General features: G+C 41.9%; 2 protein-coding genes across 2 annotated transcripts in view; one reads left to right on the forward strand and one right to left on the reverse strand.

The window, feature by feature from the left end:
* The window catches only part of LOC138964152 (RNA helicase Mov10l1-like), a 269,101-nt gene that overhangs the window by 194,037 nt on the left and 54,749 nt on the right, over nt 1–20,315 (reverse strand). The window lies entirely within an intron of this gene.
* Nucleotides 1–20,315, forward strand: part of LOC138964155 (calcium/calmodulin-dependent protein kinase type 1-like) — a 99,317-nt gene that overhangs the window by 62,018 nt on the left and 16,984 nt on the right. The window lies entirely within an intron of this gene.

A 20,315-nucleotide genomic window follows, 5' to 3' on the forward strand; every position in this document is an offset into this window, starting at 1 on the left:
GAAGTTGCTGTTCGTTAGAGCCGGAGCGTACGCCGGACACCAAGATCACAACAGTAGGTTCAGAATCAGACAGCGTCCGACAAGAGAATAGCAGCACAAAGCCTCTGGATCCTTGGACTAGTAGTAGGTGTGAAAAGACGTGGGTATTCGGTGAATATGCCATTGTGTATCGCGAAGAAAAGGAAGACAAAGATGGTGGAAAACATCGAGAAGAAAAATATTTGTCTGCGGAGCTTCATGTAAAGAAATGGGAACAGAAGACCTCAGTTCAAAACAAGAGAACAATAGGAAGAAAAAGAGCCAAAACAATCGTGCAAATTTTCTTGTTCTACCGAGTCGAAAGTGTCAAGAATTTATAAAAGAACAGCTCATTAAAAAAATAGTGGCGGTGTTTTTCTGCGGAGTCTAAAGTGTAAAGAATGAGGAACAGACGAACGCTGAAATTGAAGAAAAAAAGGAAGAAGAATACCCTCCACCCTCCCCCAAATGGCGAGTTGTCAGCGGTGCCAAAAGTATAAAGGATGTAGAAAGGAAGAAGCGAGGTGCCTGGACGCTTCTTGTGCTTGGCATGGCGGGAGGGGCGGGCAGTACTGTAGTGACAAGGCACGCGCACACTCTTGATTCAGCAAGCCCACCATGCACGGGGACCGCGGCACGGCTGACCTTATTGATCTTATTGATTGCAACGTAGATATCTCTCTCTCTTTTTCTCTGAAAATGAAGTTGTTGAACTCTCTCTCTTTCCCTGAAAAGTTGTTGAACTGTCTCTTTCTTTCCTTGCAAAGTTGTTGAACTCTTCTCTCACTCTCTCTATCTCTCTCTCTCTCTCTCTCTCTCTCTCAAAGGTCTTGACAACCCTTCGTAAAGTTTTTGACCTCACCGCCCCCCCCCCCTCGCTCTCTCTCTCTCTCTCTCTCTCTCTCTCTCTCTCTCTCTCTCTCTCTCTCTGTCACACTAACACGCACTCTGTCTGTCACACTAACACGCACACTCTCTTCCCTCCCTCCTCTACGGGTTTCTGTAAAACCGCAAATATAAGTGACCAAGAGAGTTTGAAGTGTGTTGCCTTCCACTCGCGTATTTCGCTTCCCTGCCAACATCATCTTCCCCTCTTATCTTGTAACTAGAATGAATACCCGCTTCGCCGGGTAGCCGGCTTCGCCGGGAAGAAGTACTTAGAGCCGTACGCCGGCTTCGCCGGGTCCGAACAATGGACCCGCCAAGCTTAGGTCCCTCCCAGATTCGTGGAATGGGAACAGCACGAAAATGATTCAGTGGCCATAATGCCAATCCTGACCATATCGAGTCCCATCCTTGTCGACGAATGTAACCGTGTTAATCACCTTTGGAGGCGAACTCCACTCAAACAGGACTGAGCAAGTTATGGCTTTTCACAGAAAGGCCAGTTCATAAAATTACACAAAAGCCGCCAGACCACATCACAAACAGAACTGAACAATGCACAGGTGTTGCTTACATAGAGACACACACACTCACACACACACACACAAAAACACAGAGAAGCCGTATCTATAGAGAGATAGATGACAGTGTATTTTTCGCGTGGCTATAAATTGATTCGACCTTTGCACTTTTACAGTGAGGATAATTTACGGGTCCAATTTACGTTCTGTACACTGCGTTGACCTTCTAAAAATAATAACAGTAACAGAACGCCGGGAATATCCGAAGACGCTCAGCGCAGTGGACAGCGCAGTGTAGTAACTTACAACTGAACGGGAAAGCCACACGAAGGAAGGGAGATAAACGCCAAACACTGGAGAAGATAAGGAAGAGTTACTTATAATGGTGAAATGAACACAAAAACGAAAATGAGTTCAGCGCTGCGCGCTGAGAGCACGTGTTGAAATATCTCATCGATGATATTGTGTCCGGGGTGTAGCTGAATACGGTGTCCAAATTTGAAAAAGATCCACCGAGAACTTTGGCGTTGTGATGTGGTGTAGCGGCTATGGTGTGTCGGTATGGGGGCCCGGGTAGCTGAGGTGGAACCAAAATAGTTGAGGTGGAACCAAAATCGGTTCCGCGCTGCGCGCTGAGAGCACGTGTTGAAATATCGACCAGGTTGTGTCGTGTCCCGGGTCTACCTGAATATGCCCACCAAATTTGAAGCAGATCCATCGAGAACTTTGGCCGTGCATGGCGAATACACAAACACACAAACACACAAACACACAGACACACAGACACAAGTCGTATATATATATAGATATATTCTGTGCATCTTCCGTGGTCCTCTATTGACACTGATTACACCGAGAACAGGAATAGATCGTGTGCCCACTGCAACATAGTCCACAAAGCAGGTCGCTGTGATTGTTTGTTTGTTGTTGCCGCCGCCCTCCACCCCCCCCCCCCCCCCCCCCCCCTTGTAATGTCCTTTTTACATTTAGTCAAGTTTTGACTAAATGTTTTAACGTAGAGGGGGGAATCGAGACGAGGGTCGTGGTGTGTGTGTGTGTAGAGCGATTCAGAGTAAACTACTGGACCAATCTTTATGAAATTTTACATGAGAGTTCCTGGGTATGATATCCCCGGACGTTTTTTTCATTTTTTCGATAAATGTCTTTGATGACGTCATATCCGGCTTTTTGTAAAAGTTGAGGTGGCACTGTCACACCCTCATTTTTCAATCAAATTGATTGAAATTTTGGCCAAGCAATCTTCGACGAAGGCCGGACTTCGGTATTGCATTTCAGCATGGTGGCTTAAAATTAATTAATGACTTTGGTCATTAAAAATCTGAAAATTGTAAAATAAAAGAAATAAAAATTATAAAACGATCCAAATTTACGTTCATCTTATTCTTTATCATGTTCTGATTCCAAAAACATATAAATATGTTATATTTGGATTAACAACAAGCTCTGAAAATTAAAAATATAAAAATTATGATCAAAATTCAATTTTCGAAATCGATTTAAAAACAATTTCATCTTATTCCTTGTCGGTTCCTGATTCCAAAAACATATAGATATGATATGTTTGGATTAAAAACACGCTCAGAAACTTAAAACGAAGAGAGGTACAGTAAAGCGTGCTATGAAGCACAGCGCAACCGCTACCGCGCCAAACAGGCTCGTCACTTTCACTGCCTTTTGCACTAGCGGCGGACTACGTTCAGTTTCATTCTGTGAGTTCTGTAGTAATTTCGCCTTACGCGACTTGTTTTTTACACCCCCGGTATAGGGGTGTGTATAGGATTCGGTCGATGTGTTTGTTTGTTTGTTTGTTTGTGTGTTTGTGTGTTTGTGTTCGCATATAGATCTCAAGAATGAACGGACCGATCGTCACCAAACTTGGTGAACAGGTTCTATACATTCCTGAGACGGTCCTTACAAAAATTGGGACCAGTCAAACACACGGTTAGGGAGTTATTGGTGGATTAAAATTATACAAGGACTTATACAGGTACATATTAATGGTCAAAGGGAAATAACCATTCTCACTCAGTCACTGCCACCAACTGAGAAGGTTATTTCCCTTTGACGGGGGTGTTTTTCCTACCTCGGAGGAATTTCTTGTTTTTAAAGTAGATTTGCATTGCATTGCATTGCCTTCACCTGTTACTGTGACACGTCGATATATGAATTATATTGCACGAACGATATAGAGATTGAAGTGGGCTGCTCTGGGCTCGCGCTTGGCTGCCTTCCAAAATCGCATCTCTCCCTGCAATCTTGGAATCCTTCAGCGCGACAGTTGAGAACGTATCTGAATCTGAATCTATTGACTGGGGCGTCGACCGTCGTGTTCTTTCTGATCGGAGCACTGGGCCTTGTCAGGGACATCAAACACGCTCCATGCCTCGCTGCTCAGTCTCAAACCAGTGAAATATCAATTCAACCCTATCTTTGTACTGTTTGAGTTTTTCACTTTGGTGTTCATGGAGATGCGGGTGTGTGTGTGTGTGTCTGTGTGAAGGGGGGGGGGGGGGGTGTGATGTGTGTGAGCGTGTCATTTTGCTTCTTGGTCAGGTAGAGAATGTCTGTCCGTCTTTCCGTGTGTGCGCGCTGTAGGTTTCTCGGAAGATTCGGATTTTTCCCTCCACTGATTTTCGGAACTATCTCCCAAAGGTAACTCGCTCGAGTGTACAAATATTGTCTCTTTCGGAAACTGTACGGTCATCGGAAAACATGTTGTTTCTAAACAGACAAAGCAACTTAGGATATCATTATGTAATTTTGTTATGCACATCAGAAAGAAAATAAAAGAAACGTGTGCAGTGTTGCAGATCAAACGTCTCTCCTTCTGTCATAGCAGGTAGAAATGGCGTGGTTCTGTCTTCCCGGCAAATCTATTTGTGGAAGGAGATGTGTCCAGGACGCCGCAGTGTCAACCACTTTTTTTCTTTATTGGATACACGCACGCGTTCTGTATCCTGTCGGGATCTATTATTGCTGAAGATTTTTATTTTTGGATATAAGGGCAAACGTTTCGAGATAATATGAGTTATTTCTAATATGCTGACTGTTAGCAAATGATAACAGACATGTCGAGAAAAAAGATATCAAGCATGAGCCTTTTAGGCGAATGCTGATATCGTTTGTGAGACATGTCTGTTATCATTTGCTAACAGTCAGCATATTAGAAATAACGGTTTTATTACCGTTTAATTCGACCAAAAGAAATTTTGAAGCGACCCCGCGAATTAGACAGAACAGCCGCAATGGGAACTTGAGCGCCCTACCTGATTATGCCTGTCAGTCAAAGAATTCTCGTGACCTGGGTCAGCCAATCAGAGTAACATACCTGACGTGATGAATATTCACAGAACAAATGCGTTTGACACACAACAATCTCACAAGATAAACCATGTTGAACATGCGTTTCGGTTGCTTCGCTTTTTGAGTCACTTGAGAAAAAGTGACTCTATGTAATCGGTCAGTGTTAGTCTGTCCGGCCGGCCGTCCGGCCGGCCGTCCGTAGACACCACCTTAACGTTGGACTTTTCTCGGAAACTATCAAAGCGATCGGGCTCATATTTTGTTTAGTCGTGACCTCCAATGACCTCTACACTTTAACGATGGTTTCGTTGACCTTTGACCTTTTTCAAGGTCACAGGTCAGCGTCAAAGGAAAAATTAGACATTTTATATCTTTTCTCGGAAACTATCAAAGCGATCGGGCTCATATTTTGTTTAGTCGTGACCTCCAATGACCTCTACACTTTAACGATGGTTTCGTTGACCTTTGACCTTTTTCAAGGTCACAGGTCAGCGTCAAAGGAAAAATTAGACATTTTATATCTTTGACAAAGTTCATCGGATGTGATTGAAACTTTGTAGGATTATTCTTTACATCAAAGTATTTACATCTGTAGCCTTTTACGAACGTTATCAGAAAAACAAGGGAGATAACTAGCCTTTTCTGTTCGGCAACACACAACTTAACGTTGGGCTTTTCTCGGAAACTATAAAAGTGACCGGGCTCAAATGTTATGTGAACGTGACTCATTGTGTTGTGAATAGCAATTTCTTCCTGTCCATCTGATGCCTCATATAATATTCAGAACTGCGAAAGTGACTCGATCGAGCGTTTGCTCTTCTTGTTCTTGTTGAACAGAGAGCGACAGATTTAGAACCGACTCCAGACAGATGGGAAATGACGTAAAGATACATTTGACGTGAGTGACGCAATTGTACTTGATTTTTCCGAACTTAGATCATTTAGATTTCAAGTGAGCGGGTCGGCATTGCACATTCAGAGGATGGGCGGTGCTTTGCTGTTCCGTAAAGCACCCACCGACAAAACTCGCTTTTCGGTATTTTGTAGGGGAAGGGCTCCTAATATGGACCACTTTTTGTTTCATGCTAATAACTAGCTTGTTTTCTTGCGAAGAAGTTTCATTTTGTGTTTGGTAGTCCTTCTCTCTTAAGTGAACCGTTAGACCTAATTAGAGTGAAATAGCTTTGATAGACATTCAGCAAAAAATAAATAAAGAAAAAATCACAAAGGGTCCATATTAGGCGCCCAGGCTCCTAATATGGACCAGTGAAGCGGCCTTCACGAATCACTGTCAAAAGCCCCCTATACTTCAAAATAACATGATACAACTTATTGTGCATGTCAGACTAATTCAAATATGCTTTAGATTTATCTGTTTCGGGTTGATGAGAGCATTATTTGAAGCACACCAGGAAACTAAAGAAGCATACCAAAAACAGAGTGAAAATAAGTGAAATTATCAACTTCCGCAAAAAGAAGACAATTTGATATATTTTTTTGAAAGCTCGAGGGCTAGTTATAGGTTATTTTCAGCAAGCTTCTTAATGAATTAATGAAAATAGCCTTTAGCTTTTATTTTCTTCGATTTGTTGAAGGTGGTCCATATTAGGGGACTCACACATACTTTGAGATTTTGCTATTATTTTTTGTTTGCAGTAGAAACTCGGGGTCAAAACTGCTAAAATGTAACAAATACGGTCTTAGCTGTCATATATAGCAATTTTTGTGTGATAAAAGCTTTGGCTGTGGACAGAAACGAGTCCGTTTTAGGCGTCAAAGTTAGAGTGAACGCTGCCAAAAGTGAAAAAAAGATAAAAAGCCTAACGGTTTTAAGGTTTGTGTTTCTGCAACTGTTTTGACATGCGCAAGTTATCCAGATAGGGTGAATACAGCAAATGAAATTGTTTTTAGCGCTCTAGCGCCGTTAGTTTGTCAGATCAAGAGGTGGTCCATATTAGGAGCCGGTCCATATTAGGAGCCCTTCCCCTAAATAGAGTATTATCTGACAGCATTTGAAGTGTCATTCTTTAGAATAAATCACGCTGATATTGTTGATTTAAAGTTTTACTTTGTCTTGTTAATTTTTAGCTTGATAAACTAAAAAGGTCCTGAACATAACATTTAGAGGTCCCGCAGTGGGGCACTGCGGTTATGAAATTAAAGGCCCCTCCTGTTTTTGGAACCGCAGGAGCTTTCTAGTTTGCTGTTAGGTAGATTTTTGGTTCCTCTTTCCTGTCATGCTCTCTTTTTCTTCATGAATTCTTTTCTTTTTTCTGCCTTCTTGCTCATTCACCTGTATTTTTTCCAAAAATCTCTTCTCTTGCCGCTTGTCTCGCGATTCATGTATAGTTTAATCTGTTAGTGTTCTGATGTAAGTCCAGCAGTAGATAGGTTAAGCCTATTTTAACATACTGGAAACTGGTAATCTTCCAGTAGGTATTAATTTAGTTTTACTAAAGCCTGCTGGGACACAAGTAATGGGTTAGTGCATTTGTAAACAGGAATCGCTTGACAAGTGGCCCCCTTCATCCCCCCCCTTCCTCGTCCTGATATGGCTCTGCGTAGTCGGCTGGACGTTAAGCAACAAATAAACAAACAAACAAACAAACATTTAGAGGGTCACCTAGTATCCGTCCTGATTGGTCAAAAAGCCAATACGACAAAGGTATTTCAGATATTTAGCTCCTTTACTCTTTACTTGGCTGACAACAACTGCTAACCAAAATTAAGCTAAGGAGCACAACACAAAAAATGTTCGTGTTTCTTCTCTGTCAAAGGTTTATAGACCGATGTCAGAACAGGTATAAGCTGTTCTAGAACTTACTTCATTTTACTGTCAATAGTTTTAAATACGGAGATGTAAACCGAGGAAGAAAACAAAATGGAATCGGTCCGGATTAGCGAAGTAGTATGGAGGGACAGGACAAATCAACATCCACCGGTATGTCATATATATGTTACAGGCATTAAGTGAAACCAGGCATTACGCGTAATGCCTAAAATGTTCAGGCATTACGCGTAATGCCTGTGACCACTAGGCATTACACGTAATGCCTAAAAATAACAGGCATTACACGTAATGCCTAAAATTTGACTCTCAAAATTACGCTTATTGCCTGAAGCAATTCAGGCAATACACATTACCTCTTGGATGACAGTGAACACATTTAAGGACAAAGTTGACAAAATGTCATGGTGTGAATATAGTGACTGACATTCAATCAAGTGAGCTTTGAAATGAATGCACATTTTATTTTGCGATTATGAGTGATGGTTCGCAATGCAAAATAATGTATTTCTGACATAGTGTTCACCACAGTTTGAATTTCACGTAAATGTGAGTGCATGTCACAATGGAAAGCCGAGGTCCAATATTTCCAGTCAGTTGCTTATTCGTCACCATGGAGGATAATGAAAAAGAACAATTGTTTACTCGACGTTTGTTTGAACATTATGAAAAGGACGGCAGAAAGTTGCTCCCAAAAGCTGTGTACTTCAGAACAATCGAAGAAGTAAAAGCTGCCTTCCATGAGTATCATCTCTTGGGAAAGTAAGTGATGTGTGGTGTTTGTCAAAAACAGATTTGAGTGTTGGTATTCAGCTCTACGTCTATCGTGAAACAATACTGAAACCGGGTTATCTCCAATGCTGTCTCTGATAGAGTAATTGACACATAATTATAATGTCAAAGGGGAGGTAACAAAAAAGGCTTTATACACTGACTTCTTGCTGGAACAAAAACAGCTAATAAGAAAATTGCGTTGTGTTATCTCACATACCGGGGCTGTTGAAAGCTACGATATCAACTTATTCAGTGATGGCCGCCCGTCGCGATATAACCTTGAACGGTTGAAAACGACGTTAAACACCAAATAAAGAAAGTGATGGCCGCAGGAGCGGACATCTATTGCAATGCGTTCGGAGAGGTGACATGAGTCGTTTGTTACCGTTCTCACGAGATCAGTTGTTGAAACCAACTTTGTTATCTGTGCTGTTCTGGAAATGAGCTGCGCTTTTTTGGAATTCAAACAGTATCATGTCACTGTTGTCCCATTTGCGCTGTTTCGGAAATGAGCTGCACCTCGTCTGTCTGTTTATAGCAACACACACTGTCTGTCACGTACATTCCATGCAACTCTCTCCGTCTCTCCCTCGCTCTGCCTTAGTGTCTGTGTGTGTATCTGTCTCTCTCTCAATCTTTTTCTCTCTCTCGAGATCTCATGCGCTCTCTCTCTCTCTCGAGTCATTTTCTCTCACCCGGTGTTCATTTATCTGTTTCTCCGTCTCGAGTCACTCTCTGTCTATCTGTCTGTCTGTCTGTCTCTCTGTCTCTGTCTCTCTGTCTCTCTCTGTCTCTGTCTCTGTCTCTGTCTCTCTCTGTATGTATGTCTTTGTGTCTCCCTCTGAGTCTCTCCGCCTCTATTTTTCCATGTATGTCTCTGTCTATGTGTGTGTGTGTGTGTGTCTCTCTCTCTCTCTCTTTCTCTCTCTCATCCGACTCCTGGCACGCAGGTCAAAGCAGAGGTGTCAGTCTTGTGTTAACTTGAGTGCACGTGTACCCAGCAGGAGGGGGGTGATTCGGGTCAGAAGTGGGGTAACTCGACCACTAGGCTTATGGTGGAGACAGCTGGAAGATCTCTGAATATAATTGAAGAGGAGTAGTCTTCCTTTTAGAAAATGTGTACTCTGCCTTGCAGATTAGAAGTTTGTGCTGTCCGGGCTGGGTAAAGGGAGTGGCCGGAGAGGGGAAGGTGTGGGGGGGGGGGGGGAGTGGGTAAGAGAGGGGTAAGAGAGACGAAAGAGGAAACTGGACAGGGAAAAGTCACTGCATCAATGTTCGCTTGAGAAACACTGTGTAAACGGTTTTTTTTCTCATAAGGGAGATTTGTTATTATTATTCGACGTAAGTTGTTCACGATCACGAAAACAAAGGAAGAGAACAAAGGAAGGGGGAGTGATGTTGCAGTTTGTGTCCGTGCCGGCACTGTCAAGTTCCTTGACATGGTTGTCCGTGATCGTATGCCACTATGCACTGGCAAGGTGAACTTGGAAAACAAAAAAATATAGCATCAAGAAGCAAAGAGTTCACGACATTTGACCGTTCAGACCTGTAAAAGGGGGCTTTTTAGTCTTGTTTACAGCCGTTCTTTTCAGTACAGTTGTTGTTGTGTTATTGTTTTTGTTTATTTGTTGTTGGTTGTTTGATTTGTTGTTGTTGTTGTTGATTTTGTTTATCTTTCGACTTTTCTTTGTTCTTCTTTTCTGGTGGTTTTAGTTTTTTTTTATAGTCAATTTTAAGTGTATACATGTACACAATCTTTTATTTTTTACCGTTATTATCTACCAATTGTCGTATGCATGCGTGAATGAAGCTTGACAGCAGGACACATACAAGTGGCATTTTATGCTAATAGTAGTCATACATATTTGTTTTCTTGTTCTTGTAGAGAAACACGTTGGCTGTTTTATGTTTGATTCTTTGTTCAACACATCTCACAGGTGATCATAAACATTCCGTGACTGCATTGCGGCGTTTTCGCAGTAACTAGCTTGTGAATGTGATTTCTCATAGTGTACTCACTCTCTCTCCCCCTCTCTCACTCTCTTTCTCTCTCCCTCTCTCTCTCTCTCCCTCTCTCTCTCTCTCTCTCTTTTATCTCTCTCTCTCTTTCTCCCTTTTCTCTCTCTTTCCTTTCCTCCCCCTCTCTCTCTCCTCCCCCCTCCCTCTCTCCTCCCCCTCTCTCTCTCTGTCTCTCTCTGTCTCTCTCTCTGTGTCTGTCTCTCTCTCTCCTTTATTTTGTTATCGTTGTATTTTTGTTTGTTAATTCATGTTGTTATTGAGAGAGAATCGTGACACCACCATAGCAAGGTGTGCAACAGCTTTCAGCACTGGCTGCCGGCTAACTAAGCGTTGCCAGTAGCTGGCGCATGTGGCACGGAAGGCCGCGGGCAGAGCTCCACATTTGGAGAAGCCAAGTAGTGCCATGCTCCACTCGTAACAAACATCCTGCCGCTGATCACAGGCAGACACTGATGAGGGGATGCTGCAACTCCAACTTCACTTCAAACATAGCTGTCTTTCCTCAACGATATTTGTCTTCTCTCAAAGATAGCTGTCATCCCTCAAAAATACCTGTCTTCTTCTCTCAAAGATATATGTCTTCTCTCAACGATATCTGTCTTCTCTCAAAGATATCTGTCTTCCCTCAACGATATATGTCTTCTCTGACTCTCAAAGAATGCTGTCTTCCCTCAACGATATCTGTCTTCTCTCAGAGATATGTCTTTCCTCAAAGAAAGCTGTCTTCCCTCAAAGAAAGCTGTCTTCCCTCAACGATATCTGTCTTCCCTCAAAGATAGCTGTCTTCTCTCAAAGAGAGCTGTCTTCCCTCAAAGATAGCTGTCTTCCTTCAAAGAAAGCTGTCTTCCCTCAAAGATAGCTGTCTTCCCTCAAAGAGAGCTGTCTTCCCTCAAAGATAGCTGTCTTCCCCCGCACACTATAATGTAAACCGCAACAGCTCTTTTCAAAGCACGGTCCTTCCCATAGTAACCATCATGTAAAAAATAAACCCACAGGTTCCTCAAATCTAGCATCAAAGATGCTGCGCTCCCCGTGTAAATCATCATAGATTTTTTCAAAGAGCATCTATTCTCTTTGACGCATAACAAACAATGTAACTGTCTCTGTCTGCTTTTGTTCAAAACGGGCATATGATTTTATTTTATTTTTATTTTTTCTCTGATTTGTTTTATTTAAACCAGCAACAACAACAAAATCCCACTCCAAGCAGTAGATTTTGTGTATGTTTCCAAGGAGATCGATGCACGTATTTCATGAAAAAGACCCGGGATCTTTGGCGGTTTACATGGTCATTTACACGGGAAAGAAGTTTGCATGGTCATTGACTCGGGAAGGAGGTTTACATGGTCATTGACTCGGGAAGCAAGTTACATGGTCATTGACACGGGAAGCAAGTTACATGGTCATTGACACGGGAAGGAAGTTTACATGGTCATTGGCACGGGACGTAAGGTATATATATCTTTCAGGTTATTGAAGTAAAGTGAGTTGTTCTCTCGCAGGCGCCTCCTGTGGTGGTATGGTATATTTGTGTATGATATCTGTCTGATTTCACTGCAGCAAAAAAAGCACAGTGCCGTTGACAGTTTGAGGCAGTACTGCTGTACCACTGCCATCAGATGATGCGACTAGATTTGCTTTAGGCTCGTGTGATTTTGCGTCTTGGTTGCACACTTCTAAACTCACGTGTGTACCCTCTGGAATAGAACTGGTTAAGTTTTAATTGCTCTAACCCCTTCCTATATCCACCCCACCTCCACCCCCCAACGACCCCTCCCCTTCGCGCCACCCCGCGGGGTTCTTTCTCCGTAAGAAACAGGATGCTCTCTCTCTCTCTCTCTCTCTCTCTCTCTCTCTCTCTCTCTCTCTCTCTCTCTCTCTCTCTCTCTCTCTCTCTCTCTCCTTCTCTCTCTCCTCTCTCTGAATGCAAGAGAGAGTGTTAAAACTTACTAACCTCGAACTGCTCCTTTCATCATGTACTTAGACAGCCTTTCAAAACCGACGCCAGTCATCCTGCCATTTAATCATTGGCACTGGCAGTGATGTATACTTTACGTACAATAAACCCTACATTTTGTTTAAACCAAGCTTTCTAGTGGTGTGATGGAAGTGCTAATAAAATGCATATGCATAATGTTCTGCACATGCAATAGTGGCAGTTAAATTTCTTCTTGTCCCCGAATTGAAGTCACTGGGTCACGTGCTTAAGTGAAAAGTAAACGATTCCATGATCGTGGTAGTCATGAAAGGCCATCTTCCGAAAGCAGTGATTACCACAACGGCGCGGATCCTTCATGTTGTCATGTAGCTCCCAGGTACTCTGTGGGTCTTTTGCAAGATCTATTTTGATCAGTGGATAAGAACGGACACTTGGATACTTTTATCTACAAGTTAGTAAACTGTGACAACTTCCTGCAACAGAATTGAATAGACTTGTTCCTGTTCCACCCTTCCTCTGGGAGTTTTGTAGTCTTGTAGTCTGCAGCTCTTTGTCTCAGTGAGCGTATCTTTGCTTAACGAGGGGCAGGGTGTATTTGGCGCCTTCCACAGCTGCGCAATTGTTCTTGACACAAGGCTAAATGATGAGTTTTTGTTGCAACCTTCTTCGCCTTAAGCCTTTCATTTTATTTGAGCGAAGTCTACCCAAGCAGCTCGCTGCACCAAGCATTAGCACTGCATTTTTGGTTAAAAAAAAACTTCGCGAAGTCGTCTTCGGGCTCAATAATTAAGGACGGTATTAACTGTGACAGACCTTAATGTAAATAGAATGTGTTACATTTGTTTAATTGTTTTCTTGTTCTAGTCCTTTTGACCGGCTGTCTCTTGTACCATACCTAAATGTAAATACGTGTAGTTTTAGGCAAGGAGATGACCATGTAAAGTGAGAAAGGATCTAGGAAACAACATTGAATCAGTGCCGAGTAGCCAAATAGGTTGAAGGGACATTCAAACCCAACAACCGTCACACATGTCACAGTGTGTAGAACAAGTCACTTTGATCTTGTGGAGGACTCCCTTTACAATTCCTCTTCTTCGTCACCTTCTTCCTGTTCGTCCTTTCGTGGTTTGTTTTGCTGCATTTATGAATCTTCAAAGACTGAGAGTTTTCCTGCTATGCCACTTGAAGAACGCTGAGGGGCATTTCAGGAAAGATCCGGTCTTTAGGGAGAACAAAAAAGTGTGGAAGTGTCCATCGGTTTTGTTCTGTCCTTTCCCTTCAAGAGCGCCGCGTGATTCACGTGCAGTCTCCAAGAACACAAGTTTCAATAACACACACAGGGAGAGATGTGGAGTAAGGGATTGTGGCTGGGTTTTTTTTTCTTCTGATTTGGTATTTTCCGGAGAATAATCGAGTTTTGCCGCGGGTTGGGTACCGAAAAAAACGTTAGCGGGGAAGAGAAAAAAAGCAGGTTGAAAGGAAAATGTGTCTGTGTGTTCCTCCCCGCGTAGTGATGGAAAATTGAGCGCGGACAGGCGAGCAAATCGGATCAATGCAACGGCACCGTCTGCATGCTCAAATTACGCTGTCAGCAGTCACAAGTATTTGGCTGAGGTCTCCACTGATCTGCATTAATATGGACCACACAGTTCTGAGTTTTCTGATATGAACTTGTAGGCTACCCCTTTCCTGCCTCCGGCTTTTTGTTTGGTTTTCTATTTTTTTAATTTGTTGTGGTAATATTGTCTAGCAAAAACCATCTAACTCCCCTGCAAACCCTATCTACCCCAACCTCCCTTGCGTGTCTGCACGTTTACTATTTTGATCGAAGCCCTCTCTTAGACAAGTTTAGCTTTCTCTGGTTAAAGCCACAGTAAGCCTCCCGTAAACCATCACAGACACTGTCAGACTTTTACACACAGTACAAACACCCTTTCATTTACACACAGTACAAACACCCTTTCATTTACACACAGTACAAACACCCTTTCATTTACACACTCGCCGCTTTTGAACATCCTATGCAGACCTGTTTACCCTTACGATTTTGGCGTAATTTATTACGATTTTCTGCAAAAATACGCCATTCCGCTATCCGTGTCAAGACTACGATTTTTATAAATAATAAAAATGTAAAAAAAAAATTATTATTTTTTTATTTTTTTTATCAATTCACATGTTTGGCATTGTTTTTTTCAATGGCAAAATGGGGTGAAAAAGCACAGGACTGACCTGAGATCATGTCTGTCTGATGAGACGCTGGAGAGCCTTATTCTAGTGGTGAAGTCTCGCCCTCACTCATTCGGCAAGCGCAAGTACAGTAGAGAAGCGCTTGACACACTGAAAAAGGCCTACTACGAGCAAAAGAAAAAGAATCAGTGATGCATGTGCTTTTGATGTGATCTTCTTTGAAATTATGATGACTACAAAAACTGACTGATGTGTTTTGTTCGTGAATGATGGATATATGTGCATGATTGCGTTTCGCAGACACAGTTGTCATGTGCGTTGTAATTGGCGACGAATGCTGGACGATTACTATTTTTGTGCCAGGATTACTATTTTTGGAGCTGAGCATTACTCCAAAACACGTATGGGGGTAAACAGGTCTGCCTATGTGCCCTCCGTAAAGAGCGAGCAATTTTCAAAGAATTTATTTTTGCGTGGTTTATCTTACCCCTGAGCCATCGCGAACCCGTGTGATCCAGTATCCTTTTTTTCACAATGTAGTCGTCAGTTTGTGATTTCTATGGGACTCGCTGTAAGCTCATCTGCAATAGCACGTTATTGTGTACCTCTGAATCTAAACGCAACAAACGGCTGCGATTCACACGAACTAGAGCGATGACAGTTGATTGTTCAGAGGAACGGGCGCTAGGCAGAACCGTCGTCTGCTACGAGAAAGACGGTTTGCGTGACACGTTTCCGGGCTTTTCTTTTTTCAAACTTTCAAAACTTCGAATTGTACTGATCTTGTCTTGATGAAAAAAGAATTCTTTTTTGATTTAAGAATGTTTGTGTAACAAGCTGTCAATTTATTATCTAGATTTTAAAAGTTAGTTCTAGCGCCAAAACGAGGCGTCTGATTTGCTGATCAGAGGGTCCACGAAAATAACTTCTTTGAAAATTGCTCGCTCTTTACGTAGGGCACCTAGGATGTTCTCAAGCGGTGAGTGTTTTAACGAAAGGGTGTTTGTATTGTGTGTAAAAGCCTGACAGTATCTGTGATGGTTTAAGCGCAAAGTCAAGTACAGTGTACAGCTTTGAACAGCGTTATACAGGGCACAGACGGTCTTTTTTCTTTCTTTTTTACACACAAACACACACTCACACATGCACGCGCGCACATGTTGACGAAATTAGGGGGAGAAACAACTTACGTCTAGACAGTGTTGTTAACCCGTGATTTGTAAAAATGTAATACATTTTACAAATCGGGGGGTGTGACCCGCGATTTGTAAAATGTTTTACAAATCACGTAAATGCGCCCGATATTTTCTTGTCATCTCCAAAGTCAAGGGATCTATTAGATTTTTTTAGATTTTTTTTCATTACTTTATTGTCCCATCGCTGGGAAATTCGGGTCGCTTCCTCCCAGTGGAAAGCTAGCAACAACAGAGTCGCGTTACCCCAAAGTCAAGGGATCTATTAGATTTTTTTTCATTTGTTTTCATTACTTTATCGTCCCATCGCTGGGAAATTCGGGTCGCTTCCTCCCAGTGGAAAACTAGCAGCAACAGAGTCGCGTTACCCCAATGTCAAGGGATCAATTATTTTGTTATAATTTTTTTTTCATTACTTTGGTTTAAACAGTGTTTATTCAACAATTCATATGTATTTGAACATGATACATGTTACGGATCATCAACAAGCTCAAGCTCATTACTTTATATTTCCATCGCTGGGAAATTCGGGTCGCTTCCTCCGGGCAGTGGAAAGCTAGCAGCAACAGAGTCGCGCTACCCCAAAGTCTAGGGATCTATTAGAAAAAAATGTTCTCTTTCTTTGTTATGCTAAAAATCGTAATATTTAACCTATCCGGCCCAAACTACCCCCCACCACCCAGCATAGAGGCTCTAAACAACAATTATTAATAATAATAAAAGGCATGTATTACTTTGTGGAATGCGATATTTTTACATTTTTACAAATCGCGGTTTTAGGTTCGACGTAATTTGTAAAAAGTTTTTACATTTTTACAAATCACGGGTTAACAAGTGTCAGTATAACTATAAGTTATTTCTAATATGCTGACTGTTAGCAAATGATAACAGACATGTCGAGAACACGGATATCAAGCATGAGCCGGCAGCATATTAGAATTAACGGCTTTATTACCGTTGATTTCCACATAGAAGATAACGATTGTGAAAAGCAGTGGGCGATTCCAAGACGTAGGTAGGTGGGTGACGTCATCAGATATACACTAATCTAGAAGTCATGGCAGTTTATTAATATTTTAACGTGAGCTGCCTTCTTATATTACATTGCCATCTACTGAAAATACTGATGTACGTCATTGCTTCTTCAGCGCATACATCGTGGGTAGGTAAAGGGCGTGCTTGAAGGCGAGGTGAAAACAGACGTCTCTGTTGAGTTGTCCTACGTTCATAATTATTCAACTAGCGTTGAAGCTCCCCGTTAAAGCCACCTTCATTCATTAGGTTTTTAGGCGGAAAACAACACCATGGACTAATGTGGTACATCTAGTTTTGATAGAGTGGAAAGTTTTAGAATGGGAGGATGCTTAAAGGTTTTTTATTCGCGTGTAAGCTATCATGCACACCACCGCAGATCTGTCCAAACTTTTGCAGGGGGTAAGAGGATCTTTCACCTTTGTCACATTCAAAAAAACCAACAGCCTGGCTGCTTTCTGTGCGAAGTAGGTGGTTGTTGTTGGTTGTTGTTGTTGTTGTTGTTTATTTGGTTTTTGTTGTTGTTGCTAGATTGATTTTGCAAAACAGCAAAGGTGTCAGGTCCAAAGCTTATTCAGCTAAAGTAAGAAACAAGTCGCGAAAGGCGAAAATACAACATTTAGTCAAGCTCAGTCGAACTCACAGAATGAAACTGAACGCATTGCATTTTTTCCGCAAGACCGTACATCGTCTGTCCACCGCTCGTGGCAAAGGCAGTGAAATTAACAATCCAGAAAAGCGCGGTAGCGGTTGCGCTGAGGAGGATAGCACGCTTTTCTATATCTCTATTCTTTTTACATTTAGTCAAGTTATGACTAAATGTTTTAACATCGAGGGGGGAATCGAGACGAGGGTCGTGGTGTGTGTGTGTGTGTGTGTGTGCGTGCGTGTAGAGCGATTCAGACCAAACTACTGGACCGATCTTTATGAAATTTGACATGAAAGTTCCTGGGTATGATATCCCCAGACGTTTTTTTCCTTTTTTTGATAAATGTCTTTGATGACGTCATATCCGGCTTTTCGTGAAAGTTGAGGCGGCACTGTCACGCCCTCATTTTTCAACCAAATTGGTTGAAATTTTGGTCAAGTATTGTTCGACGAAGCCCGGACTTCGGTATTGCATTTCAGCGTGGTGGCTTAAAAATTAATTAATGACTTTGGTCATTAAAAATCTGAAAATTGTAAAAAAATTATTTCTTTCATAAAACGATCCAAATTTACGTTCATCTTATTCTCCATCATTTGCTGATTCCAAAAACATATAAATATGTTATATTTGGATTAAAAACAAGCTCTGAAAATTAAATATATAAAAATTATTATCAAAATTAAATTTTCGAAATCAATTTAAAAACACTTTCATCTTATTCCTTGTCGGTTCCTGATTCCAAAAACATATAGATATGATATGTTTGGATTAAAAACACGCTCAGAAAGTTAAAACGAAGAGAGGTACAGAAAAGCGTGCTATCGTTCTCAGCGCAACGTACTACCCCGCTCTTCTTGTCAATTTCACTGCCTTTGCCGTGAGCGGTGGACTGACGATGCTACGAGTACGTCTTGCTGTATTGCATTGCGTTCAGTTTCATTCTGTGAGTTCGACAGCTACTTGACTAAATGTTGTATTTTCGCCTTACGCGACTTGTTAACTCTCTGAACGTGTTTTTAATCCAAACATATCATATCTATATGTTTTTGGAATCAGGAACGGACAAGGAATAAGATGAAATTGTTTTTAAATCGATTTCGGAAATTTAATTTTAATCATAATTTTTATATTTTTAATTTTCAGAGCTTGTTTTAAATCCGAATATAACATACATGTATTTATATGTTTTTGGAATCAGAAAATGATGAAGAATAAGATGAACGTTATTTTGGATCGTTTTGAAAAAAAATTATTTTAATTACAATTTTCCAATTTTTAATGACCAAAGTCATTAATTTTTAAGCCTCCAAGCTGAAATGCAATCCCAAAGTCCGGCCTTCGTCGAAGATTGCTTGGCCAAAATTTCGATCAATTTGATTGAAAAATGAGGGTGTGACAGTGCCGCCTCAACTTTTACAAAATGCCGGATATGACGTCATCAAAGACATTTATCGAAAAAATGAAAAAAACGTCTGGGGATATCATACCCAGGAACTCTCATGAAAAATTTCATAAAGATCGGTCCAGTAGTTTACTCTGAATCGCTCTACACACACACACACACACACACACACACACACACACACACACACACACACACACACACACACACACACCACGACCCTCGTCTCGATTCCCCCCTCTATGTTAAAACATTTAGTCAAAACTTGACTAAATGTAAAAAGGAATGCAGCCAGAGAAACAGAACGCATGCAGACACGATGTTGAGTTGTGTGTCCAAGAGGGAGAAGGATCTTATCCCATGCAAAACCTTGGGCAGCTCTGAGAGGTGGTGAACACAATCGCTAACACGATCATACCTTTAAAGCTAGTGAAGGGTTCTCGAAGACTAGGAGGTGGCTGAACTAGATTTCACCCGCACGTTTTTCTTTCGCTTGTTGCTTCTTTTGTCGCATATCGTTCCTCTACCATGCAACATCTCCATCCAGCCATCACAAAGTTGGATCATAAATTCCGTTGGTGCCACAGCCTCAGACCTCGGCGACAGCCGCCGGATGAAATCATGAATTGTGATGCAGATAACCCCCCCGGGAGAAAATTGGATTTTTTTTCAGTCCTGGCATCAGACAGAAAAAATCGTTTTGCCCGGTCCGACTGATGGTGGTGGGTTTGCCTCCCGAGTAAGCCACCACGCCAACTGGGTTTTTACCATGAGCTGTGGGTGGTGCGATGGTGGTGGTGGTGGTGGAGGTACACGTGAAACTGTTGCACTTTAGTGTTTGTTCATGCTGAAGGGGCCGGAGATGGCGTTACATTGAACTACACTGGCTGATATCTAAAAATACCTGAGCTACCCATTATTGTTTTCCTCGAAAATTGCATTGATATTGGTGTATATGTCGTTATTGTTGTTGTAAGTAGAAATATGTATACACAACTCAATCACTGCTTTGATGTGCCCGCTTGCATTGTAATACCTACTACCGTTAACAAGCGATCAGTTTCTGTTAGACCCAGGCTTGGTGCTTGTTTCTTTTAACCCACAGATCACTGCAGGTCTGTTGTGCCGAGAGAATAGTGGGACTGTGGTATCTCATGTCCAGTTTAGTCCTGTGGGTTTGGAAATAAGCTTACAACTACGGACACAACAGTAATAGAGATCAAGACCACAAGATGTCAAGTACCTCAGCTCATGAGTATACCCACAGCTATGACCACACACTAGCGGCACTTACAAGTTGATTCGTTGGGCTGTTCAGTTGAGTAAGTCTGCAGACGAACACCTGCAAATAGGGTGGCAAATAGAGACACAACAGTGCAGTGGACAAGAAATGATCGTATTTCTGAGGGAGGCCTGATGATACATAATTTATCACATATGCCTACTCGTCGAGTCCACAGGCAAGTGGCACCAAACAATGGATACATTGTAGAGTCCAGCGAAGTAAGTCTAGAAACGAACGCCTGCAAATAGAAACACAGCAATACGCTGACCAAGGCTAAAACGTATTTCTTAGAAAGG

This window comes from Littorina saxatilis, linkage group LG4 (genome assembly GCF_037325665.1).
Source record: "Littorina saxatilis isolate snail1 linkage group LG4, US_GU_Lsax_2.0, whole genome shotgun sequence".
Classification (NCBI taxonomy): domain Eukaryota; kingdom Metazoa; phylum Mollusca; class Gastropoda; order Littorinimorpha; family Littorinidae; genus Littorina; species Littorina saxatilis.